General features: G+C 44.1%; 1 protein-coding gene across 1 annotated transcript in view; it reads left to right on the top strand.

Annotated features, from left to right (window-relative positions):
* The first annotated feature begins 11,547 nt into the window (after nucleotides 1–11,547).
* The window catches only part of SWAP70 (switching B cell complex subunit SWAP70), a 144,450-nt gene continuing 130,241 nt past the window's right edge, over nucleotides 11,548–25,756 (top strand). Inside the window, exon 1 of the mRNA XM_061440820.1 lies at nucleotides 11,548–11,677. The gene's annotated coding sequence lies outside the window, so the exon portion shown is untranslated. The remainder of the gene's footprint in view (nucleotides 11,678–25,756) is intronic.

The raw sequence follows: 25,756 nt of genomic DNA, 5'->3' as shown, positions 1-25,756 counted from the left end.
GTCTGGAATTCCAGGTTAAGCCTACTGATTCATTACACCCATGGGAAATGTAGGCTTAGTGTACAATGACTCCATTTGGACTGATTATCCAGGAGAGAAGTTACCTTTCCACAGACTAGAGTATGGCGGCTCAGGTAGTTAAGTAACAGGAACTCAGTTTGGTAAGTAGGAGAGCCAGAATTCCAACTCAGACCTCATAGCAAAGAATTGTGCTTTTTTTCCAGATACATGAAAGTTGAGGGCAACACTAATTAAAGGGCAGAGTGAGGCAGCAAATGAGAGTAGAAAGGATCAGTATGAGAATTAGGAAAATTGGGAAGACTAGTGTCATGGTGGAGAAGGCAATGGCACCCCACTCCAGTACTCTTGCCTGGAAAATCCCATGGATGGAGGAGCCTGGTGGGCTGCAGTCCATGGGGTCGCTGAGAGTTGGACACGACTAAAGTGACTTAGCAGCAGCAGCAGCAGCAGCTAGTTTCATGGAGACCAAGAGAGAACTTTGAAGGAGAAATTGGTTGACTGTGCCTATATGCAGAAAAGATTAAGAAACAACTTGAAGCTCTATGAATGCATCTGAAATTTATTCAATCTTTAGCAAGCAGTGTCAGTAGAGGGGGAGCAGAAGTGATTACAGTGAGGTATAAATGGGAGATGGACAAGTAGAAACAGCAAGCATAAATTCCTTTTAAGAAACATGGCTGAAAATGCATGGCAAGGGAGGAGGGGGCCGAATAGTTGGAGAGGAATCTTTGGATCTTGTTGTGCTATCATGTACTGATCACCTGGTATACGCTAAATGTTTTCCATACATAATGTCATTGATCCTCATAAGAATTCTACACAAAATCCTCACTTTACACATGATATTTAGAGAGGTAAAACAAATTTCCCAGATGACATAGCCTCAAAGCTTCAGTGTTCAAGCCTAAAGTGTTTGGCTGAACTACTAGCCTAATTCATAGCAATTCCTTTGAGCAGAGGAAAAATGTGGATGAGATAAGTTTGGAAGTGATGGGGGGAATGCAGGAAATGGGAAAGGAGAATTCCAGTTTGAAGTCTCAATAGTAGAGTCCCATGAACTGAAAATGCCTGTGGACAAATAAACATACGTGGGAGGAGTACTAACCCACTCCACTGCGTTCTTTCTAAATGAGGGAAATATATAAAGAGTATACTATAAGGCTACCGTCAATGGGGTCTCCAGAGTCGGGAACAACTTAGTGACTAAACCACCACCACATATGGCCATTTAAAGCAAAGTTTCAAGGAATTTTTATGACTGAGGGAAATGTATGAGTTATAATGTTAAAGTGGAAAAAAAAAAGGAAGCAAAATTGTGTGTAAGAGATTTTTTTTTTTAAGCACTAAAAGAATGAGGCCTAACAATGGCTGTCATTTGAGTGGTGAGATTATGCATATTTCCCACTTCTTAACCTTCTATATTTTAAACAATGAGCCTTTATTTTGTAATCAGAAAAAGTAAAGTGTAAAAATGTTTGATGTTTTTAACATCTGTAGTCAGTACAAATGGGGCTTAGTCAGCTGAATTGCAGACTTACCCATTGATCATATCTGTGGGCCCTAAAATTTCTGATAATAAACCCACTCCTTTGAGTGTATGCTAAAGATCCTAGGGTTCCGAATAAATCCCTTCGTTAAGGCTCCTGTTGTGTCAAGACTCCTGTCTGACAGCAGCAGACTCCACAGCAACCTCTCCTGGCCTGCCGTGTTTTTTCTGGTTACATGTGGGTGTAGCATCAATTTTCTAGTGGTTATTTTGTGCTAAGCACCATGCACAACAGTTCCAGAAAGAATTCTGCTGAACGTGATTAGACACCACATAGTTTTATTAACAGCTCAAGAGATTTAGCCTGGTAAGTCTTTAGACAATAATTAGACTGTGCAGTTTGTTTTCCTGTCTGCCATACTCTATTGCTATGATGTCACAAATGCTTTTTTGTTTGTTTGTTTGTTTTTTTCTACTGCGATGTGCAGCATGCAGGATCTTAGTTTCCCGACCAAGGATCAAACTAGTGCTTCCTGCACTGGGAACACACAGTCTCAACCACTGGACTGCCAGAGAAGTTCCAAATATGCTATTTTTGAATGAAGACATTGGAGACAGAAACCAGGGGAGTGGGCTTCCCTGGTGGCTCAGTGGTAAAGAATCCGCCTGCCAATGTTTTCCTTTTCTGGTTTTCAGTTCCCTGACAAACTGCTAAGAAATATGGATTTCTGTTTATTCTGTGCAGAAGAATTGAAAATAATGATAAATGAACAAATGAAAGAAAAATAAATAATAGGTCCTAGGTCTTGTCAGTCAAGGAATATGAGCCACAACAACTGTGGGAGGAAAAGAAGAGAAGAGCTTCGATCACTGTTGCAACCTCAGCGTCTTCCGAGCCCCATCCTCTGGCAAGGACCTGGAGGGTCTGCTTCTGCTGTGACAATGGTCCTGCTGTCCGCTCCAGGAGCAGGCCAGCTGTAGGCACCGTTTCTCCTGTCCTCTGTATCATCCTCCTGCCTCCAGTGCTCCTGGTGCTGCCTCCTCTGTGCCCAGACCATGTGCTTGAGCTCAGGCATTGCCACCCACATGCCCCTTCCTAGCTCCTGGTCCCTGAATACTGAGCCATTCCAGCAGAGACAAGACTTGGAGCAGGTGGCGGAGGGCAGGCCTGTACTCTGGAAATAAGCATCTCCTCCCTTTTGGCAAGGGCGGCTGCTTCTCTTCCTTTCTTACTCATTGGTGTCCAGAGAGGGCCAGGAAGGACCTAGCAGCCTCCTCCTCTATGAAATTGGATGCATTTCTGCAGCTGAGCCCGCGTGATACTGCTGTTATGATCTTGACTAGAGTGCTTGCCAAGCAGGCTGGCGGGGAGGGATCTATGGAAAGGCTAAAATGAAAGGCTGAAATGAAATCCTAACCAACGAGGCTAGAGGGTGAATAAGAGCTAAATCTAGAGAACTACAGGGGCCAGCGTAGAAAACCAAATTCAGCTGCAAGCCAGAGGCAGAAGGCTTGGATCCTGGCTTGGATCAGTCTGGCACACTCCCTTTGGCTGCTTCACTGATTGTCAGCTGTGTAGGTGTTAGTGTGTTACACTGGTTCCACGAGCTCACACGCACACTGGTTCATGCAATTTGGAGGCCAAAGAATCCCTTCCATCCAGGAAGAGACCCAGGCTCAGATGGGGAGCCTGTGATGGGACGGCTTCTCCCCCTGTCCTCTGCACCGGAAAGGAAATTCTCTCAACCACCAAGGCTCCTTCTGAAAAACTGCAGCGGGTGCAGGTTTACATCTGTTTGCATTAAGAATGCGGAGAGGGCAATGACACCCCACTCCAGTACCCTTGCCTGGAAAATCCCATGGACGGAGGAGCCTGGTAGGCTGTGGTCCATGGGGTCGCTAAGAGTCGGACACAACTGAGAGACTTCACTTTCACTTTTCACTTTCATGCATTGGAGAAGGAAATGGCAACCCGCTCCAGTGTTCCTGCCTGGGGAATCCCAGAGACGGGGGAGCCTGGTGGGCTGCCGTCTATGGAGTCGCACAGAGTTGGACACGACTGAAGTGACTTAGCAGCAGCAGCAGCAGCAGCAGCATTAAGAATGGAGGCAACGTCGAGGCTCCCCCTTTGGGCATAATAAAAAAGAGAGCAACTCAGAGATAAGATGGTGCCAGGGAAGGAAATACGGAGGGTGGCTTGTGAAAAGATATGGGCAGCTTGGGAGAGATGAGAGGGGCTGAGAGGCCTTAGAAGTGCAGCAGAGGGAGGGCAGTTGACTGGCCTGAGAGGGATGACAGAGCAAGGAGAGAGGCTCAGCCGTGTCCCCACATGCTTTAACCCTTGAACTCCGCACGGGCAGTTTGACTGTGCTTTGGGTAAGGATTGAAAAATACTTACTTAGCAATGACATAGTAATGCTTCTTAGAGGTGGCTACCTGTATTTTAACTACAGCATTTTGTTTTTGTTTTTTTTACAGCACTGCGCAGCCTGTGTGATCTTAGTTTTCCCACTAGGGATCAAACCCATGCCCCCTGCAGCGGAAGCTTGGATTCTTAACCACCGGATCACCAGAGACGTCCCTAATTATAGTATTGTAATTGTAATGTTCTAATACATCTTCTGCTCTGGGAAGTGTCCTTATTACATGGGGCAGGTACCCAGTGAGTGGGTCTGTACTTTGGGACTCATTTCCTCAGCACAGCTGGTTGATCCTGTGAAAGACACTTTGACTCAAGAGGGCTCTCACATCTCTTCATAGCCCAGTCATTGGTGATATTTTTATGGGACCAAACTTGGATCTGCTTGCCTTCCATGCAGCAGTCCACGGACGCTGGGTCTTGGTGAAGGAAAGGACGCCGTTTATTGCAGGTGTCATGCAAGGAGAAAGGGACCACTCCTGCTCCAAAGTCCTCCGCTCCTGGAAGACTTTGGGGGAAGGGTTTTCAAAGACAGAATGCAGGAGGGGATCTCAAGGTGAGGGATCAGCCTGTGTGCATGCTTCTGATTGGTTGGTGGTGAGGTAACAGGGTAGTAGTATACTTAGGAGTGAACATCAACAGCTTTCTGGGTCCAGCTGGCCTGGGGGCTATGTGCTGGTTGTCAACAGGCAGTCAGCTTCCTCCATCTGGTATTTGTTTTTTTTTAAATTAATTAATTAATTGATTTTTGGCTGCCTTGGGTCTTTGTTGCTGCGAGTGGGCTTTCTCTAGTTGTGGCAAGCAGGGGCTACTCTCTAGCTGCAGTGTGTGGGCTTCTCGTTGTGGTGGTTTCTCTTACTGAGAAGCATGAAATCTATGGTGTGCAGGCTTCAGTAGTCATGGTGCGCAGGCCTAGTTACCCCATGGCATGTGGGATCTTCCCGGACCAGAGATTGAACCAGTGTTCCCTGCACTGGCAGGTGGATTCTTAACCACTGGACCACCGGGAAGTCCCTAGTGGGGGTTTTTAGTATCTGCAAATTAACTTAACAATGTGCATCAGACTTACCTTTACTTTTTCTACAGTGAAGGGAGGGGTTGGGGGGTGGGTCCCTGTGACTGATTTATTGTTTAACTTAACGACTACTCTCCTGCCTGACTGTGCGATCTTTGTTTCTACATTCGTTACTTCCCCAAACATTAACTGCTGGGACCTGTTGTTTGTCCCACAGGGAGGGCCTAGGAGGTCACAGTGTATTTCTATAGCCTCTTTTCCCAAGAGGCCATCAGTGGAAACACAGAAGGGTCTGTCACTGGGAAGGCCGCTAACGGACTTGCTCAGTTTCAGTATGGAAGTCAGTCCACAGCCCAAGCCAGGACAGGATCTCCTCTCAGAACAGAGAGAGACTAAGCCAGTCCCTCTCTGCAAGGGGCCAGGTGGGATGTAAGAGGCCAGGGAGCTTTTGGCACTTAGCCTCCCTGAGGAGCCCAGTCTCCTTAGTGGGGAAATTTACAGTCAGCATGCAGAGAGAGCCAGACATTGAATCCTTGCTTCTAGTTATATCTGCAAGTGAAAGCGTTAGTCTCTCAGTCGCGCCTGACTCTTTGAGAGCCCATGGATTGTAGCCCGCCAAGCTCCTCTGTCCATGGAATTCTAAGCAAGAATACTGAAGTGGGATGCCATTTCCTTCTTCAGGGGATCTTCCCAACCCAGGGATCGAACCCTGGTCTCCTGCGTTGCAGGTAGATTCTTTACCAGCTGAGGTACCAGGGACTGAGGCTCAAACTCAGAGTTTCCCTCCCATTCCTCTAGTTTAGTTGCTGTTGAAACAATTATCCTTCCAACAAGCCCCACAATCCTGTTTTTCTTTCTCAAAGTAGTTTTTGGTTTCTTGTATCACACTCCAAGAGGTCTCTCTTACATGGGTGACTGACTGAGTAGACTAAACTAATCTTATCCAAAGCTTTCTTCATTCTCAGACCTCAGATCACTCTGCACCCCCTTTAGAAGCTCCATGACCACAGCTTGTATCTGCCCTTCTAGGAAACTCTCAATCCTAGAAAGACCTGGGAGCTGCCTTTGAGAACCCACAGTTCAGGAGAGAATAGGATACCCAGATGCTCAGGCACTTTCCTGGAGTTTCCTCAGAGGATGTCTGCTTTTAGCTTTACATTTGACCCAGCCTCTTCCCATAGGAAGCTGAACATCTGCAATACAGCAAAACTCATTTTTAACTATGCAGACAAATGCACTGTATCTGAAATCGTTTGGTGTCATTTCATGGGCTCTAGTACTATAGTCCTTTATGTCTTCATGCAGAAAGAATTCAGCGAGAGGTAGAGTGACAGATAAGAAGTGATTTATTAGAATAAACCCCATGGACTGTAGCCTGCCAGGCTTCTCTGTCCGTGGAAGTCTCCAGGCAAGAATACTGGCGTGGGCTGCCATTCCCTTCTCCAGGGCATCTTCCTGACTCAGGGATTGAACCCAGGTCTCCTGCATCGCAGGCAGATTCTTTACCATCTGAGTCACCAGGGAAGCCCAGAATAGAGTGCTTATGAGTCTTAAGAGTGGGTGGGCAAGAAAATGTCACACCCTGAGAACTTATTGGGCTACAATTTTATAATCAAAGGAAAAGTGGGGAGGGGGAGAAGACCTTCTTTGTTTTTCTTGAGGAGACGTCATGGTTCCATCATCAGCTCCTCCTCAGGTTGAGCAGGGGACTTTTCTTGTCCCTACATGGTCAAGCTAGGTCCACAAATTATTGGTTTTTTGTGTGTGCAGAGAGCATGTCCTAGGGATCATTAACTTAGTGAGCTCACTGGGCAGGATGTGGGGCTCCTGCCACCATTGTTTTATTGTTTTGGGCATGTCTTCTGCTTCTGTTGCAAGGTTTTGTTGCTAGACAGCCTGCTTGGTTTTCTGGTTAAGCAAACCTACTTCTTGAGTGATCATTAACTTACAGGGATCCCCCATATTTTTTCCTATGGGCTTCCCAGGTGGTGCTAGTGCTAAAGAAACGGTCTGTCAATGCAGAAGACAAAAGAGACGCAGGTTTGACCCCTGGGTTGGGAAGATCCCCTGGAGAAGGGCATGGCAACCCACTCTAGTATTCTTGCCTAGAGAATCCCATGGACAGAGGAGCCTGGCAGGCTAGAGTCCACAGGGTCGCAATGAGTTGGACACGACTGAAGCAACTTAGTGTGCACAACCCCCAAGTGGGATTAACTATTTAATCATCTCTTTTGTCCCTTTTTACTCTGTCCCTATCATATCTACTCACCTAGACCCTGCTCTGTACTGCATGACTCATGCGTCTTCCCCACCTCACCCTCTGAAAAAGCACACTTACACAACAAAATGTGCCAGGAATCTGACCATACAGACAAAGCAGCAGGTGAGATTCCTCATTGGAAAGAATGACTCTCAATGGAACATAAATAGATCCCCTCAAAGCATATATATCTCACATGAGTGTGAGACTACATATGTAATATATGAAAAGGAATTTGGTCTCTCCCAAATTATTTCTGGTTACTTAGAAATAATAATCAACATCTCACTTGAGGAAGTGGGAGTATAGTCATGTCATAGATCAAGGTCCACTTGCTCCTGCACACGCTTCCCCTCTGTACACTATATTCCCTTGCTGAGTGGGAGCATCTGCTGATCTTAATTTTGACTCTGCCATTTCACACAGAGTATGATGCTTTAGTGAAGAGAAAGAGGAGTTCAAATTACAGAACAGAAAGTTCAATTTTGGCCATGTTAAGTTTGAAGTCCCTGGGGGGCACGCTGGTGGCAATATCCAATGGGTGATCACCTATCTGTTCATGTCAAAATTTTAGATTTGGGCATCATTGGCATTTCCATGGTCATTGAAATCTTGGGCCTCAAGAGAGAGAGAATCTGAGAAGAATTTATAAAATGAGAGAAGTAAGCCCAAGGAACAATATTTATGGAATTGAGGGAGGAAAAGGCATTAGGGAGAGCATCCCAGGAGACAGAAGAAAATGAGGGGTGACAGGTGTATCAGTAGCCCCAGGAGAAGAGAATTTCAAGAATAAGGAATGTAGAGAAGGGGACTAATTAGATAAGGACTAGAGTGTCCCTCTGGTTTAGCAATACAAAAGTCTCGTGACACTGGAAAGAGCAGCTTCAGACATGAGGAAGAGAATCCAGACGTCATGGGCCTGAAACTGGAGACCCTGGCCCCTGTCCACAGGGGAATGGAATTTTCCCTGCCCCTGCTTAGCAGTCGGTGTTGACAAGAAGATAGAAGGATAAGGAGACAAAGGAGGTGGAGACGTAAGAGGAGAGTTACAAGTATGGCTGTGTTTGGAGAATGGGGCTTTATCATAGAGTGTAGCCCTTCTAAGTAACAACAAGACTTAGAGTATGACCAAGGGGATGAGTGGCTCAAGTAGTAGGAAGAACAAAGGTTACTGGAGACAAAGGAGTCAGAGACTTTAAGATTAAGATGGAGAATGTATTATCCACAGAGATACTAAGTTATTTATGATGATGACAGTATTACCCAGTGAATGCTGGGAGATGGGGAAGATGATGTTGCCAATGAGGGGAGACTCAAAGCAGAGTGACAGTCCAAAAGAGGTGGTGGGAGGTAGAAAGATGCTGGCCACCCTCCTCCTTGTCCTGTCATAGGTGGACAACGGGATTGAGCCAGCATCTCTCAAGAGATCGGCAAGGGAGGCCTTGTCCCCAGCCAGATTTCAGTTAAGGTAGAAGGTGGAGGGAGCTCCTTTCTGTAGGTGAACAAAGATTGCAGGTGATACAGGCTCAGGAGACTGAGAGTAGTGGCAGGAAGGTCAGAGGGCAGCATTAACCAAGACTATGGGAAGAGGCAGGTAGCTAGATTGACATGTATTTTGGGTGTATTAACTCAAAAATTAGCCACAACCTGAAAGTAGAGAGTGTTATATGGTGGGAATGTTTAGGACTCCAAACCCAGGAGACAGCATCTCAGTAGCCCTAAGAGACTGCTCCAAGGAGGTGGGAAAGGGCATCAGACTATATGTTTGCAACAAAGGGGGCCGGCAGTCTGAACATCAAAGATTATTGTTAAATAAGATAAACCAGATATCAAGTTAAAACTTTTAGCATTCTTCTGTGCAAGATGCAAGAGTCTGGGATTATTGAAGTCATTCCTTTCATACACATCTCAAGTATCTGGGGCCAGCACTCTGCATTTTTACAGAGAAGAATAAAGAGATATTCTTCTCTTCTTGAATTCCCTTAGGTCACACCAGAGGGTTGTAATCACTGATGATTGTGACATCCTTAAGTTTCTCCTATGTGGAGTGGTGCAGCTTGTCGGCATGGCTCAGAAATTCGCATTTGGAGGGCTGGAATTGCAGATGGCTATGACACTTCTTGCCCACCATATGGCAGGGAACATTTCGTTTCATGGGAGTTAGCCCGGGATGACAAGCAGGGAGCGAGGTACAGTGAGACTGATTGACCAGGACCAAAGGAGACCATGATTGAAATGGTCTCCATGATGTACAGACCAAGACCCAAGGCAACTTGATGTACAGTTTAGGGCTTTGCACCAGGTTCCCAACAAAAATATGTGGGTGTTGTTTGGGAGTCTCTGCAAGACCTGGCCTTGGTGAAGGGATGGGTAACTAGACTGCATCAGAATAGAAACAGGCAGTTATCTCCCACACCCCAGCCCTTAGTGGATATTCCTTTGTCATGGATCCTGTGACAGGTCCCCATGCCCCATTCATGCCACTCTCTTTTCTAAAGGGAAGCCATGCTCTTTAGTCAGGATTGACTTCACTTCCAGCCCCAGCAGTGTGTTGTCAACCAGCTAGAGAAAGCCCATCTTCCAGCCCAGTGCCTGATTCAGGGGAAGGGCCTAAGGCAGCTCCCGCAACTCCCTAGCTGCAGAGGTTGCTGTGGGACTGCCCTGGTGGCTCAGCAGTAAAGAAACCGCCTGCAGTTCAGGAGACCCAGGTTGGATCCCTGTGTCAGGAAGATCCCCTGAAGGCATGGCAGCCCATTCTAGTATTCTTGCACTGAGCTGAGCTTCCTGTGTTATACAGCGGCTTCCCTCTAGCTATCTGTTTCACACATGGTTGTATATATATGTCAATGCTACTCCCTCAATTTGTCCCACCTCTTTCCACCCTGTCTCTGAAAGTCCATTCTTTATATCTACAGACACATGTTTATATTTTGTAGAACCTTTTGTGGGCTTCCCTTGTGGCTCAGATAGTAAAGAATCTACCTGCAATGCAGGAGACCTGGGTTGGATCCCTGAGTTGGGAAGATCCACACTTCAGTATTCTTGCCTGGAGAATCCCCATGGACAGAGGAGCCTGGTGGGCTACATCACCTGTGATCGCAAAGAGTCGGACACGACAGACCCTTTTGCACTATTACATCTGTTTTCTTAATAATCCCCCTAAGCTAGTTTTCTGGGTTTTTTTTTTTTGGTTTGTTTTTAGTGTTCTGTTAATGAGAACGTTGCCTCCCATCTCTGATCTTTACCACATTGTACAGTACTGCCTGCTTTCCCTTCCCTCTCTCATTTATGCAGGGAACATTTATCCAGTGTCCATTATGTGGCAGGCACTGTGCATACACAGTGAACAAAACAATCATCTCTGCCTTCAGAGGTTTGTGTTCTAAAGAAATATAGATAATAAACAAAATACACAAGTGAAAGACACATACACAAACAAAATACACAGGTGAATTACACACACACATGTATATGTGTATATGTATATATACACATATATACTTTATTTTTAGCCACCCAATGAGGCTTATGGGATTTTAGTCCCCCCGACCAGGGACTGAACTGGGGCTGTTGGCAGTGAGAGCACAGAATCCTAACTAGGGAATTCCCTACATACCTTTAGATAGTGATAAAGTATAAAAATCCAAAGCAGGAAGGTTGTTTTTTTTTTTTTTTTTGCCTCACTGAGAAAGTTGTTTTTGCTTCTGAGTAAAGATCTGAAGGACGTGGGGCATGTACCATGTGAGACTATGGAGGGGAAAACCTTCCTGGCTGAGGAAATAGGTCCGTCATGTGGGCATGTGCCTGGTGTGCTTGAGGAACAGCAAGGAGGCCAGTCTAACCAAAAGGAGTCATGGGAAGGGAAAGGAGGAAGAGAAAAGGCCAGAGATGTGGGGGAGGGCTTTAGGGGACAGGGAGCACCTCAGCTTTTACAGGTGATGATAGATGGAGAGATTTGGGTAAGTTTTAAATACAGAATTGGCATGATCTGGCCCAGACTTAAAGGAAAGAGAAGGACTCAAGGATGACTCCAAGTCTGAGGCCTGAGCAAATCAAAGAACTGACTTGCTATTAACCGAGATAAAGACTGTTAGAAAAACAGTCGTGCGTGGTGTATGCGTGTGTCTGGAGAAGGAGAGATGGAGAACAAGCGGTCAGATTTGGACATTTATGTTTGATATCCATTTGAAGAGGTCAGAGGACAGACAAATATTTGAGTCTGAAGTTCAGGGGAGAGGTTGGGGTTAGGGATCTGTTTTGAGAATCATTAACACAGTGATGGCATTTAAAACCACAGAAGTGAATAAACTAAGTCAAGATCTTTCTTTGCTTTTACTTTGAAGATCTTTTCCCTAAACTGTGGCAGTACTTTAATTCATATCTTTAGATACTTTATTTTGCAACAGACTGAGTGTACTGAAAATGAAGAAGTGGCATTTTACGTCTGGCTAACTCCAACTCTGGGAAAAGGATGAGGTGAAGCAATCTTTTTGCAGTCACTTTCCATTGAAGTTAAGGGTTTGTTAATTGGGTGAAGATAAAATAACATATATTTGACTATATTACTTCAGCTTAATGAATTTATCATTGTCTTAAGATGTATATAAGATAAATCAATTTTTAAAATATTCAAAGTATTATTGTGAGCATTATTTTATTGCTTTGCTAACATCATGCATTACAATTTTACGGCATTTCTGCAACTTTAGTAGATGTATGGTGCTATGTCAAAGTTTTTTTTTTAATAAAAGTATAATTGATTTACAATATTATGTTAGTTTCAGGTGTACAATACAGTGATGAAATATTTTTCAAAGTTGTTTGAAGTTTAAAATGTTTGATTATCTGTAACAATGAAAATTTCCTCCTATACTTGTGTACTAATTTTATTTCTCCTCTTGAATTACATACTTCTTCGTAAATTGAGTTAGTGGAATCTTTGTTTTTTTTAGATATATAAACAAAATTTTATACGTTCGAGGGATTTTCTGTTTGTTGTTTTGTGTAAACATTTTTCTTTAAAAAATCCTGTGGAGTTTTTGAATGTTAGTCTTCCTTTGCAGTTTCTTGTTTCAAAGCTTTGGGAATGCTGACATTTACCCATAAATCTGTTTTATCCTATTTAATATAGTGTTTCTATGATGTTCTTTAAAATATTTAGAATTTTAATCCACATGGAGTTTATTTTGATGTATAATGTAGAACTTCCTTTTTTTCCCTCCAAATGTTCATTCATGTATGCGAGCATTCCTCACTAAGTAATCCCGTTTTACACCCGTGTTTGGGAATATTAATTTACTATGTGTCACATCAGGGTTTTAGACATACACACATGTTTGTTCAGTCTCATTCCTTTCAGTTGATCTCAGCTTCTATTTTTGGCTCTGGTTTCAGTCCCAGCCTAGCAGTAGAAACGAACATTTTGCCCCCTGCAGGCTGCCTTGGTCCCACCGGACCTGAGAAGCCTGGGGCCGGGCCTAGAATCTGCCTTCCAAGCCCGCAGCCCGGGTGTGTGTGTTGGGGGTGTGTTGGGGGGGGTGGCGGGCGCTATGTGTAGCTCTGTCTCTGCAGGAAGATTTGGGGCCCTTTTGACCGGCCTCCTTCTGTTCAGGTCTCCTGGAGTCTCAGGTTTCCCCAGTCCCACGTCTCTAGTGCCTCTAAGAGCTGGGCCTGTACCCGGCTATCAGGTAGTAACTATCCCCTTCGGGCTCTCCCTTTAGCATCTTTCTTTCCAGTTCCGTGATGAGGTCACGTGGTTCTCGCCCTCTGTGCGGAATTCCGCGGCACCAGGCGCTGCGCCCGGATATGTTCTAGGAGCTGACTTTCCAGTCAGCAGCTTCCTGCGTTTTTTACCCCACTTCCTTGGCCGCCCCCCATCCTTCTCAGCACATCACGGACTGTACCCACTCCTAACAAGGAGCTCACTGTTGAAATGTTGAAGCAGACACCGTTCAAACATGAAAAATAAAATATTTTATTTATTCAGCAGACGCATACATACAGAACGTGTGCAAGATGCTATTGTCAGATGAGTCCCGGACTGAGTCAGGCCGGGTATTCTCGAACCAGCCAAGTTTGGTTGCCAAAGTGGAAATCAGGTTTGGGGGCATCTCAGGGAATGAGAAGACAGCCGGGAGAGGGGTCGGCCTGGAGTCGTCAGCGATGAGGAACAGGCTGGCGCGTGCGCCCCTTTGCTTACGGTCTCCCTTCAGTCAGCGAGCCGCCGGGGAGGAGGGTGTTCGGGAACCGCACCGTCTCGGGCCTGGCGCCGCTCAGCCCGACGCCGAGGCCAGTCGGGAGCCGGCGCCCTACAGCGCCCCCACCGCCGCCACGCCCGGCGCGCCCCTCCGCGCGGGAACGCCGCGCGCTCCCTGGTCTCGGCCGGGCTTCCCGGCGCGCCCAGGCGGGGGAGCTCGCGGGCAGGACATTCCGTGGTTGGCCGCGGCCCAGCCGGCCGCCTACGCCCGGGCGCGTCAGGGCTCCTCCCCAGGGCGCTCACCCGGAGCGCCCTCGAGGGCTGCGCCACGCGCTCAGGACCGTGCTGGTTATTTTTGTAGACACTGGCTGACAGTCTACGTCCAGAAAACCCAGTGATAATTGGGGAGTAAAACTTAAAATACAGGTGAGCCAACCAGTGGTTGCAGCATTTCCGTGAAAAAAAAAAAAAAAAAAAAAAACCCCGAAAAGCACAGGCGCCTTCCAATGCCTGGGCCCCCGGGACCCGCCAGGGCAGGACCCACTGTCTTAGAAGGGACATTGGGGGTTCAGCCTTGCAGCAGGGATAGGAGACCCCTGGGATGGAAGACCCCCTTTAACGTGTTCCTGGACCTGTAGGGGCGTTTACTGTCTCTTTGGAGAACATAAAACAACAACAAAGTCCCTGAATTCAGTATTTCTTTTAAATTAATCTGTACTTATTTATTTGTATTTATTAATCACAAACCTATCAACAGATGAAAAAGAATGTTCACGTCATACACTATGTATGTAGCAGATGCAGCAGGAGTTTTTAATCTAGGGGTACAGGGCCAAGTAAGCTTGTCTAGGATTTAAAGAGTCCGTGACAACCCTGAAATTGTTTCCAATTTTGGGGGTGATGTGCCTTTTTCTAGTAAGAAATTCGGTAGCTTTTATGATGACCAATGTACATAACCTTAATTTGGTTATGAACAGCTTAACATTCAGTGGGTTTCTAGATTCAGATCTCTCGGCACTAACATGGAGGTTCCCCTGAGGAGCGACCCGAGGCCCACGAATCTGGACCCCAGTGGAAGTGTTTGGTTCTCCAGTGAGGGTCATTACAGCCTGGACTTGACTTTCTCTCCTTACAGAAGCCCCTTCCACCACCCCCAAAAACGCCTCAGGGGCACAGTTGGTTTCGTTTTAAAGACAAATTAGGTTCACGTAGATCTACTTCTGCATTTCTCTGTGCTTAAATAGAAATAAGTCTCTGGTGGGGTTTTTTTTTCCTGGATTAGTCATGCAAACGCTCTATGCCTCACTTACCACTGGGTTTCAACCTCTGGGGCAGCCCTCTGTGCAGGCGAGGCCCAGGACCCCTCCTCCATGCAGGGGAGTCTCTGGGGAAACTTGGGTGCTGACTTCACTGGGCTGGGATTTTCCTCAGCCAGTGTGCCCAGGGAGTTAAAACGTGCTCCTTTTAAGGAAGAAAGAATACAAGATTTTTTTTTTAATTGTAAAGGGAAAAAAGAAAGATTACAAAACCACCCACAATGCCACTAATAGGCCTAACACAGTAATTTATTTTGTTTTAAACATCAGCTCTCCTGTGTGCACACATTTGCATTGCTGTAATTATAGCAGCACAGTAATTACATATTGAGAACTGTTTTATTTCACAGTCTGCTACTTTTAACACACTATAGACATTTTACTGTCTTCATAATTAGTGTTTTTAATGGCTGTATACTTTTCCACCCCACAAACATATGTCACATCTCCCTTTGTTGTACATTTTCATGGGTTTTAAGTTATTGAGGGTCTGTGTGTGGTGGGGTGGGGCGAGGGGCGGTGGTTATGCCATGAACTTGTGTTCAAGAGTTTGTGCTGAGGTCTTTTTTCTCCAGCCAATTTCTGGTGTCATGATGAACTCTTGAGCTCCAAAGAAGCCAGCCTTCCTTTCTTCCTTCCCTCTTTCCTTCCTCTCGCAAATATTTAGTGAATGTCTACTACCTGCCAGGCACTGGTCCAGGCACTGAGGGTAGAGAAGTGAACAAAGTCTGTGCTACTGTGAAGCTTCTAGTTAGGGAGACATACAATAAACATATATATTAAATATTATGTATTATGTATTATATTGTCTGATAATCATAAGTGCAACAGAGGGAAATGAAGCCAGGTGAGGGAGATTAGGTGTACTGTTTTTATGTAGAGTAGTTGGGGAAGATTTTTTTCTGATGTAACATTTGAGCAGAGATACGAAGGAGGTGAAAGAGCAGCCGTTTTGCAAATCTGGAGAGGGGGCTTTCATGGCAGAAGAAACACCAGAGCAAAGACTTTGAGGCAGGGGCATGTGCTTGGCATGTGGGAAAAAGCCTGTGTGATGGAAGTGGAGTAAGTGGGAAATGAAGGGGACGCAAGCAGAGTGGTGGATTGTATCACATACTGTGATAGTGGAGCCATTGGAGGGTTTTGAGGAGAGGAATGAGATGCTCTGATTTAGCTTTTAAAAGAATCAATTTGATTGTCAAACTGTCAGAGTTTGGAGGTTGTTAATAATTCAGGCAAGAGATAATACGGTGCTTCGAACCAGGGTGCACTGGTAAAGGTGGTACAGATAGCCTGGGCATGGATCCAGCAGCATTTGTTGATGGTTTGAATGTGAAGTTTGAAAGGAAGAGTCGGTGATGGCTTAAAGTTTTAGAAAGAATGGAACTGCCATATTTAAAAAATTTTATTGTTTGTTCTTCTGTTTGTGTTTTATAGAGGGAGTCAGAGAATTAGGAACTTAGTTTTGGACATGTTAAATCTGAGATGCCTCTTAGAAAGCTAAATGAATACATCAAGTAGGCAATGGAATTTAAGAAATTGCAGCTTAAGGGGCAAGTCAGCTGATTTTGGCCATGTCAGTGAACTCCATATTTACAGCATGAGAAGCCATGAGAGAGCCAGCCCAGATCTCTCTCCTTAGTCATTTATCCAGTTGTCTACTTGACATCTCCACTTAAAAGTTTAAAAGACAACCCAAGGTCAGTGTGTCCACACACAAACATCTAATCTTACCCCCTGTACTGCTCTATGCACAGTCTCCCCTGCCTCAGTTGATGAGGGTGGTCTTCTTCCATTGCTCAGACTAAAAAAAGCCTGAGAGTCATTCTTTTCTTTTTCTCTTACCTCCTACCTCCAACCTGTCAGGAAATCCCTACGGCTCTGTCTTCAAAATATACCCAGAATCGAATCCGTACACTGCTCACGACCTGCACTGCTCCCATCCTGGTCAGAGGCACTCTTAGTTATTTCTTGCCTGGGTTACTGCAGTAGCTCCTACAATTTGCTCTGCTTCTAAATCCACCCCCACCTCCAGGAGTCTGTTCTCCATTCAGAAGCCAGAGGAATTCTTTTCAAATATGTCAGAGCAAGTCCCTCTGCTCAAGACCCTCTGACAAAGTCTTGTGTGATCTGACCTAGAGGACGGCACCTCTGGCCCCTACTGTTCTCGTCATCATTCACTTTGCTCCAGCAACAGGGTCTTCTTGTCATTCCTCAGTCATGTCAGACACACCCTGCCTCAGTTCTCTCTACTTAGAACATCCTTCTCTCAGCTACTCTCCTTGTCTTCTTTCCCCACTTTCTTAATGATTTTGCTCAGTTCACTTAGCTCACTTTCTCAGTGGGACAGCTCCTGGCAGCATCTTTCACCCTGCGCTCTTATGCTGGTTTCCTTGCTTTTTTTCCTTTATCTAACTTTTTATAGTATAACATATGATATAACATATTTATTCAAATGTTATATTTATTCATATTTATTCAAAAATGAGCCCTTGCAGAACACTGATATTTGTTTTGTCTTTTTTAATTTATTGATGTGTCCCAAGGAGCCAGAGCAATACCTGGAACATAGTGGATGCTCAATACATATTTAAAATTTTATTTATTTGTTTATTTGGCTGCACTGGGTCTTAGTTGTGGCTTGCAAACTTTTAGTTGTGGTATGTGGGCTCTAATTCCTTGATCAGGGATTGAATCTGGGCCCCCTGCATCGGGAGCATGAAGTTTTAGCCACTGGACAACCAGGGAAGTCCCTCAATACATGTTTGTTGAATGAATCAATGGTTGAATTTAGAACATAATGAAATGAGTCAGATGGTTTCCAAGGCAGACTGTGATGGTAAAGCTGAAGTGGAGTGATGGAAGATGCCAAGAACAGGTATAGGGATAATGCTGAGACTCTTTCTGGGCTGGGTGCAGGGTACAGGTAAGAGATTGTGAGGACCTGAATCAAGACAGGGAATGGAAGCATATTTTTAAAGTGACAGACTTAAAAAACTGAAATTTACAGAAACCAGGTAGTTATTTGTTCATTCATTCATTCGCTCAGTCTTTCATAAAATGCTTTCTCCGCTCCTGCAACATGGAAAATGTGGAGAAAAGCAATGCTGTGTCCTGCCAGAGCTTTCCTGAGTTAAAAGGTGAAGTGTCCAAATAAATGAAAGAGCTAGTGTATTCCTTGAGGAGGGCATTTGTCTCAGTCTCATGGGTTATCAACACTTACATGAGCTGCCAAACACCTCATAGGTGGGAAAAATGAAACAGAATGAACTGAACTGGCTGGTTCTCCTCTGGCAAATCTGCTTGCTTTTTTTGCTGCCGGGGACGTCTGGGCCTGCCTTAAGTCAAGGAGGCACAAATACAGGATCAGAACTCCAAAGTTTCCCAAACATCTGTTCAGGTAAGCTGTGTAGGCTGAGACCCTGCTTACTGCTCCCCACCCTGCCCCCTGGGAACTGTCTGCAGCAGGTCAACTCCTGGGGCAGGACATGTTGACCAGTGGAAGCAGTGCTGAGACCAATTTTGAGACTGAGCAGGATTTTCAAACATCCAAGTCCCTGAAAGGACTGATATGGATGGGGACTAGGCTTTGGCCTGCAGGGGCTACACTCAGACAGATACCCCAGGGCCCTGGAGTCAGAGCCAGCTGGAAATATAAACCATGTCACAGTTTCATCTTTTACAGTCCTGAGTGTGTCCATGTGTGCATAACTTGCCACGTTGATTTAGACCTTCAAGGCAAGCAAAGATTTGGATCCAGGACAGCATGACACAGGAGTCTGGCCCACTCATCTTTGATCTGGTCTGCATCCTCCTCCACTTGGGATCTGGCATCATAGAAATCATCCCATTTTGTAACAGCTGTCTTTTTACAGAAAGGAGATTGAATTAGACTAAGAGGCTCAGTTCAGTTCAGTTCAGTTGCTCAGTCATGTCTGACTCTTTGCAACCCCATGAATTGCAGCACGTCAGGCCTCCCTGTCCATCACCAACTCCTGGAGCCTACCCAAACTCATGTCCATTGAGTCGTGATGCCATCTAACCATCTCATCCTCTGTTGTCCCCTTCTCCTCCTGCCCTCAGTCTTTCCCAGCATCAGGGTCTTTTCAAATGAGTAAGCTCTTCGCATCAGGTGACCAAAGTATTGGAGTTTCAGCTTCAACATCAGTCCTTCCAATGAACACCCAGGACTGATATCCTTTAGGATGGACTGGTTGGATCTCCTTGCAGTCCAAGGGACTTTCAAGAGTCTTTTCCAACACCACAGTTCAAAAGCATCAATTCTTCGACGCTCAGCTTTCTTTATAGTCCAAATCTCATATCCACACACGACTACTGGAAAAACCATAGCCTTGACCAGACGGACTTTTGTTGGCAAAGTAATGTCTCTGCTTTTTAATATGCTGTCTAACTGTTCACTTTTACATTTGACTTTACTTGAATTCTTAAAATGAGCAGGAATTATTTTTGTTATTTAAAGCTTTGGTTTTATCAGACCACCTGACTTGCCTCTTGAGAAATCTGTATGCAGATCATGAAGCAACAGTTAGAACTGGACATGGAACACCAGACTGGTTCCAAATAGGAAAAGGAGTACGTCAAGACTGTATATTGTCACCCTGCTTATTTAACTTATATGCAGAGTACATCATGAAAAATTCTGGGCTGGATGAAGCACAAGCTGGAATCAAGATTGCTGGGAGAAATATCAGTAACCTCAAATATGCGGATGAGACCACCCTTATGGAAGAAAGTGAAGAACTAAAGAGCCTCTTGATGAAAGTGAAAGAGGAGAGTGAAAAAGTTGGCTTAAAGCTCAACATTCAGAAACTAAGATCATGGCATCCGGTCCCATCACTTCATGGCTAATAGGTGGGAAAACAATGGAAATAGTGTCAGACTTTATTTTTTTGGGCTCCAAAATCACTGTAGATGGTGATTGCAGCCATGAAATTAAAAGACTCTTGCTCTTTGGAAGAAAAGTTATGACCAATCTAAACAGCATATTAAAAAGCAGAGACATTACTTTGCCAACAAAGGTCCGTCTGGTCAAGGCTATGGTTTTTCCAGTAGTCACGTATGGATGTGAGAGTTGGACTGTGAAGAAAGCTGAGTGCCGAAGAATTGATGCTTTTGAACTGTAGTGTTGGAGAAGACTCTTGAGAGTCCCTTGGACTGCAAAGAGATCCAACCAGTCCATCCTAAAGGAAATCAGTCCTGGGTGTTCATTGGAAGGACTGATATTGAAGCTGAAACTCCAGTACTTTGGCCACCTGATGTGAAGAGATGACTCATTTGAAAAGACCCTGATGTTGGAAAGATTGAAGGCGGGAAGAGAAGGGGACGACGGAGGATGAAATGGTTGGATGGCACTACCAACTCAATCGACATGAGTTTGAGTAAACTCCAGGAGTTGGTGATGGACAGGGAGTCCTGACGTACTGCAATTCATGGGGTCGCAAAGAGTCGGACACGAATGAGTGACTGAACTGAACTGATAGTTGATTTACAATGTTGTGTTAATTTCTACCATACAGCAGAGTGACTCAGTTATACATATATATGTATATTCTTTTCCATTATGGTTTATCACAGCATATTGAATGTAGTTTTCTGTGCTGTACAGTAGAATCTTGTTGTTTATCCATTCTATATGTAACAGTTTACATCTACTAATTCCAAACTCCCAGTCCAACCCTCCCTCCCTCCCCGCCTACCCTCTCCTTTGGCAACAAGTCTGTCTTCTATATCTGTGAGCCTATTTCTGTTTTGTAGATAGGTTCATATTTTAGATTCCACATAGAAGTGGTATCATATGGTATTTGTCTTTCTCTTTCTGACCTACTTTCATGTAGAATGATAATATCTAGACACACACAGGTGAGGTTGAAGGGATTGAGGAACAGGCCAAGACCAGAACCCGGGTCTCCTAAGATGAGAGGAGTCTAGGCCCCAGGGTGAGGCGATTTGAAGAGCAAGTGGGCCTTCCCCCGGCTTAGCCCCTGCCTCCACCCGCAGCTGCCCTCCTGATGAGGAGCTGAATCCCTATTCCAAGATCAGCCCAGCACTGGGTTCAGGGTGGCACTGGGTGGGTGCTGTCACAGGCATTGTCCTCCTGTTGCTCCTCATTGTGGTACTGCTGCGCCTGTTCGCCTGGCGCTGGTGGAGACAAAAAGACAGGGGCAACAAAAAAGAGAAGAAATGCCCAAAATGGCATTATTTCATTTGTTTTTCCAGTGGATGAGTAGTATCCCATTGTGTATATATACCAAGTCTTCTTTATCCATCAATGGACATTTAAGTTGTTTCCATATCTTGGCTATTGTAAGTGCTACTATGAACATAAGGGTGCATGTATCTTTTTGAATTATAGTTTTCTCCAGATATGTGTCCAGGAGTGGGATTTCTGGATCATATGGCAACTCAATTTTTAGTTTTCTGAATAACTTCCATACTGTTCTCCATAGTGGCTGCACCAATTTACATTCCTACCAATAGTGTGGGAGGGATCCCTTTTCTCTACATCCTCTCCAGCATTTATTATTTGGAGACATTAATGGTGGCTCCTGTGCCTGGTGAAGGTGGTATCTTGTAGTTTTCATTTGCATTTCTCTAATGATTAGCAGTGTTGAGCATTTTTTCATGTGCCTACTGTCCATCTATATATATATATATTTTTTGAGAAATAGCTACTTAGGTCTTCTGCCCATTTTTTGGTTGGGTTGTTTGCTTTTTGTTATTGAGTTGTATGAGCTGTTTGTATATTTTGGAGATTAAGTCTTTGTTGGTTGCATCATTTATAAATATTTTCTCCTAGTCCATAGATTGTCCTTTCATTTTTTTTTAATGGTTTCCTATCAAAAAAGCAAGAGAGTTCTAGAAAAACATCTATTTCTGCTTTATTGACTATGCCAACGCCTTTGACTGTGTGGATCACAATAAACTGTGGAAAATTCTGAAAGATATGGAAATACCAGACCACCTGATCTTCCTCTTCAGAAACCTATATGCAGGTCAGGAAGCAACAGTTAGAACTGGACATGGAACAACAGACTGGTTCCAAATAAGAAAAGGAGTACATCAAGACTGTATATTGTCACCCTGCTTATTTAAATTCTATGCAGAGTACATCATGAGAAACGCTGGGCTGGAAGAAGCACAAGCTGGAATCAAGATTGCCAGGAGAAATATCAATAACCTCAGATATGCAGATGACACCACCCTTATGGCAGAAAGTGAAGAGGAACTCAAAAGCCTCTTGATGAAAGTGAGAGAGGAGAGTGAAAAAGTTGGCTTAAAGCTCAACATTCAGAAAACTAAGATCATGGCATCTGGTCCCATCACTTCATGCGTGGGAAATAGATGGGGAAACAATGGAAACAGTGTCAGACTTTATTTTTGGGGCTCCAAAATCACTGCAGATGGTGATTGCAGCTATGAAATTAAAAGACGCTTACTCCTTGGAAGGAAAGTTATGACCAACCTAGATAGTATGTTGAAAAGCAGAGATACTACTTTGCCAATAAAGGTCCATCTAGTCAAGGCTATGGTTTTTCCTGTGGTCATGTATGGATGTGAGAGTTGGACTGTGAAGAAAGCTGAGTGCTGAAGAATTGATGCTTTTGAACTGTGGTGTTGGAGAAGACTCTTGAGAGTCCCTTGGACTGCAAGAAGATCCAACCAGTCCATCCTAAAGGAGATCAGTCCTGAGTGTTCATTGGAAGGACTGATATTGAAGCTGAAACTCCAATACTTTGGCCACCTCATGCAGAGAGTTGATGTATTGGAAAAGACCCTGATGCTGGGAGGATTATGGGCAGGAGGAAAAGGGGATGACAGAGAATGAGATGGCTGGATGGCATCACCAACTCGATGGACATGAATTTGAGTGAACTCTGGGAGTTGGTGATGGACAGGGAGGCCTGGTGTGCTGTGATTCATGGGGTCATAGAGAGTCGGACACGACTGAGCGACTGAACTGAACTGAACTTGCTATGCAAAGGAGCTTCCTTCATACCTCAGTTGGTAAAGAATCCTCCTGCAATGCAGGAGACCCTGATTTGAATCCTGGGTCAGGAAGATCCCCTGGAGAAGGGATAGGCTACCCACTGCAGTATTCCTGGGCTTCCCTTGTGGCTCAACTGGTAAGGAATCTGCCTGCAATGTGGGAGACCTTGGTTTGATCCCTGGGTAGGGAAGATCCCCTGTAGAAGGGAAAGGCTACCCTCTCCAGTATTCTGGCCTGGAGAATTCCATGGGCTGTAGTTGGACATGACTGAGCAACTTTCACTTGCTATACAAAAGCTTGTGATTTTTGACTAGGTCTCATTTTTTAATTTTTTACTTTTATTTCTATTACATTGGGAGACGGACCTAAAAAAACACTGGTATGATTTATGTCAGAATGTTTCACCCGTGTTCTCTTTTAAGAGTTTTATGGTATCACGTCTTATGTTTAAGTTGTTAAGCCATTTTGAGTTTATTTTGTGTATGGTGTAAGGGTGTGTTCTAAATTCACTGACTGACGTGCAGCTGTCCAGCTTTCCCAACATCACTTGCTGAAGAGACTATCTTTTTGCCATTGTATATTCTTACCTCCTTTGTCAATGATTGACTATTGGTATGTGGGGGGAAATGAGTTTTGATATTGTAGACTTTCTCAATTATTTGAGCTCCTTCTGAATTAAATGCCAAAAATCACATAGCAATTTCCTATCAAAATTATTTTTAACAATCTGTCAGCTGACACCTCAGTTTTCAGTTTTGTTGAAAGCAAAAGAGTTGGAAAGCACCTAACTTTCAAAGGAACCATTACCCACTTAGCTTCACTCACTTAATTCCTGGGAAACATACCAAGAAAGGCTTTATCAATACTTAACAAATTAATAATAATATTACTTATGTATTTTATTCTTCAGGTAGAGGCATTTTATTTGACCCCAAACCCTCAGAAAAAATTGGGAACATAAAAAATTAATTATAATATACCTTGCGATACAGCTCCCCCTTGAACAACATGAGTTTGAACTGTGTGGGTCCAGTTAGAGGCAGAATTTTTAAATAAATATATTGGAAATTTTTTGATATTTGTGATAATTTGAGAAAACTCTCAGACAAAACACATAGCCTAAAAATAGTGAAACATTTTTAAAAAGCTTGGTATGTCATGAATGCATAAAATATATCTAGTTACTAGTCTGTTTTACCATTTATTACCATAACATTTACACGGATCTATTATAAAAAGTTAAAATTTATCAAAACTTAGGTACACAAACAGAGACCATCCATGGCGCCATTGGAAGGCCAGAGAGATGTAAATGAACATGAAGATGTGGTATTAAATCATAGCTGCATAAATTAGCTGTGGTACATACTGTACTGCTGTAATAATTTCATAGCCACATCCTGTTGCTATTGCAGTGAGCTCAAGTGTTGTCTGCTTAAAAGGCTTTATGAGGCTAATCATCGCCACATGAGCAGTTACTTAACTGCTTTTTCCAGTAAATAGCATATTACAGTAAGAAATGATCTGTCGTGGTTCTTACGTATTTTTCATTGAGTTTAAAGCAGTACCGTAAACCTTAAGTAACACTGTAGGACACATACAAAGTGTTGCTAGTGATGTTGGAAGTGCTCCCAAGAAGCAGAGAAAAGTTACGACATTATAAGAAAAAGTTGAATTGCTCGATATGTACTGTAAATTGAAATCTGTAGCTGTGGTTGCCCACCATTTCAAGACAGAGTCCAGCGTAAGGACCATTGCAAAAAGAAAGAAGAGGCAAAGTAATGTCTCTGCTTTTTAATATGCTGTTTGGTTTGGTCATAGCTTTTCTTCCAAGGAGCAAGCATCTTTTCATTTCATGGCTGTAGTCACCATCTGCAGTGATTTTGGAGCCCCCCGAAAAAAGTCTCTCACTGTTTCCATTATTTCCCTATTTGCCATGAAGTAAAGGGACCAGATGCCATGACCTTCGTTTTTTGAATGTTGAGTTTTAAGCCAGCTTTTTCACTCTCCTCTTTCACTTTCATCAAGAGGCTTTTTAGTTCTTTTTCGCTTTCTGCCCATAAGGGTGGTGTCATCTGCATATCTGAGGTTATTGATATTTCTCCTGGCAATCTTGATTCCAGCTTGTGCTTCTTCCAGCCCAGTGTTTCTCATGATGTACTCTGCATATAAGTTAAATAAGCAGGGTGACAACATACAGCCTTGACGTACTCCTTTCCTAATTTGGGACCAGTCCGTTGTTCCATGTCCGGTTCTAACTGTTGCTTCTTGACCTGCATACAGATTTCTCAGGAGGCAGGTAAGGTGGTCTGGTATTCCCATCTCTTTAAAAATTTTCCCCAGTTTGTTGTGATCTACACAATCAAAGCCTTGGGAGTATAATAAAGCAGAAATAGATGTTTTTCTGGTATTCTCTTGCTTTTTCAATGATCCAGCGGATGTTGGCAATTTGATCTATGGTTCCTCTGCCTTTTCTAAATCCAGCTTGAGCATCTGGAAGTTCACGGTTTACATACTGTTGAAGCCTAGCTTGGAGAATTTTGAGCATTACTTTACTAATGTGTGAGATGAGTGCAATTGTGTGGTAGTTTGAACATTCTTTGGCATCGCCTTTCTTTGGGATTGGAATGAAATCTGACCTTTTCCAGTCCTGTGGCCACTGCTGAGTTTTCCAAATTTGCTGGCGTATTGAGTGCCACAGTTTCACAGCATCATCTTTTAGGATTTGAAATAGCTCAACTGGAATTCTATCACCTCCACTAGCTTTGTTCATAGTGATGCTTCTTAAGGCCCACTTGACTTCCAATTCCAGGATGTCTGGCTCTAGGTGAGTGATCACACCATTATGATTATCTGGGTCATGAAGATCTTTTTTGTACAGTTCTTCTGTTTATTCTTGCCACCTCTTCTTAATATCTTCTGCTTCTGTTATGTCCATACCATTTCTGTCCTTTATTGAGCCCATCTTTGCATGAAATGTTCCCTTGATATCTCTAATTTTCTTGAGAAATCTCTAGTCTTTCCCATTCTGTTGTTTT

This window comes from Bos javanicus, chromosome 15 (genome assembly GCF_032452875.1).
Source record: "Bos javanicus breed banteng chromosome 15, ARS-OSU_banteng_1.0, whole genome shotgun sequence".
NCBI classification, from domain to species: Eukaryota; Metazoa; Chordata; class Mammalia; order Artiodactyla; family Bovidae; genus Bos; species Bos javanicus.
The sequence above is the reverse complement of the archived record's forward strand: the minus strand, read 5'-3'. Positions and strand labels throughout refer to the sequence as shown.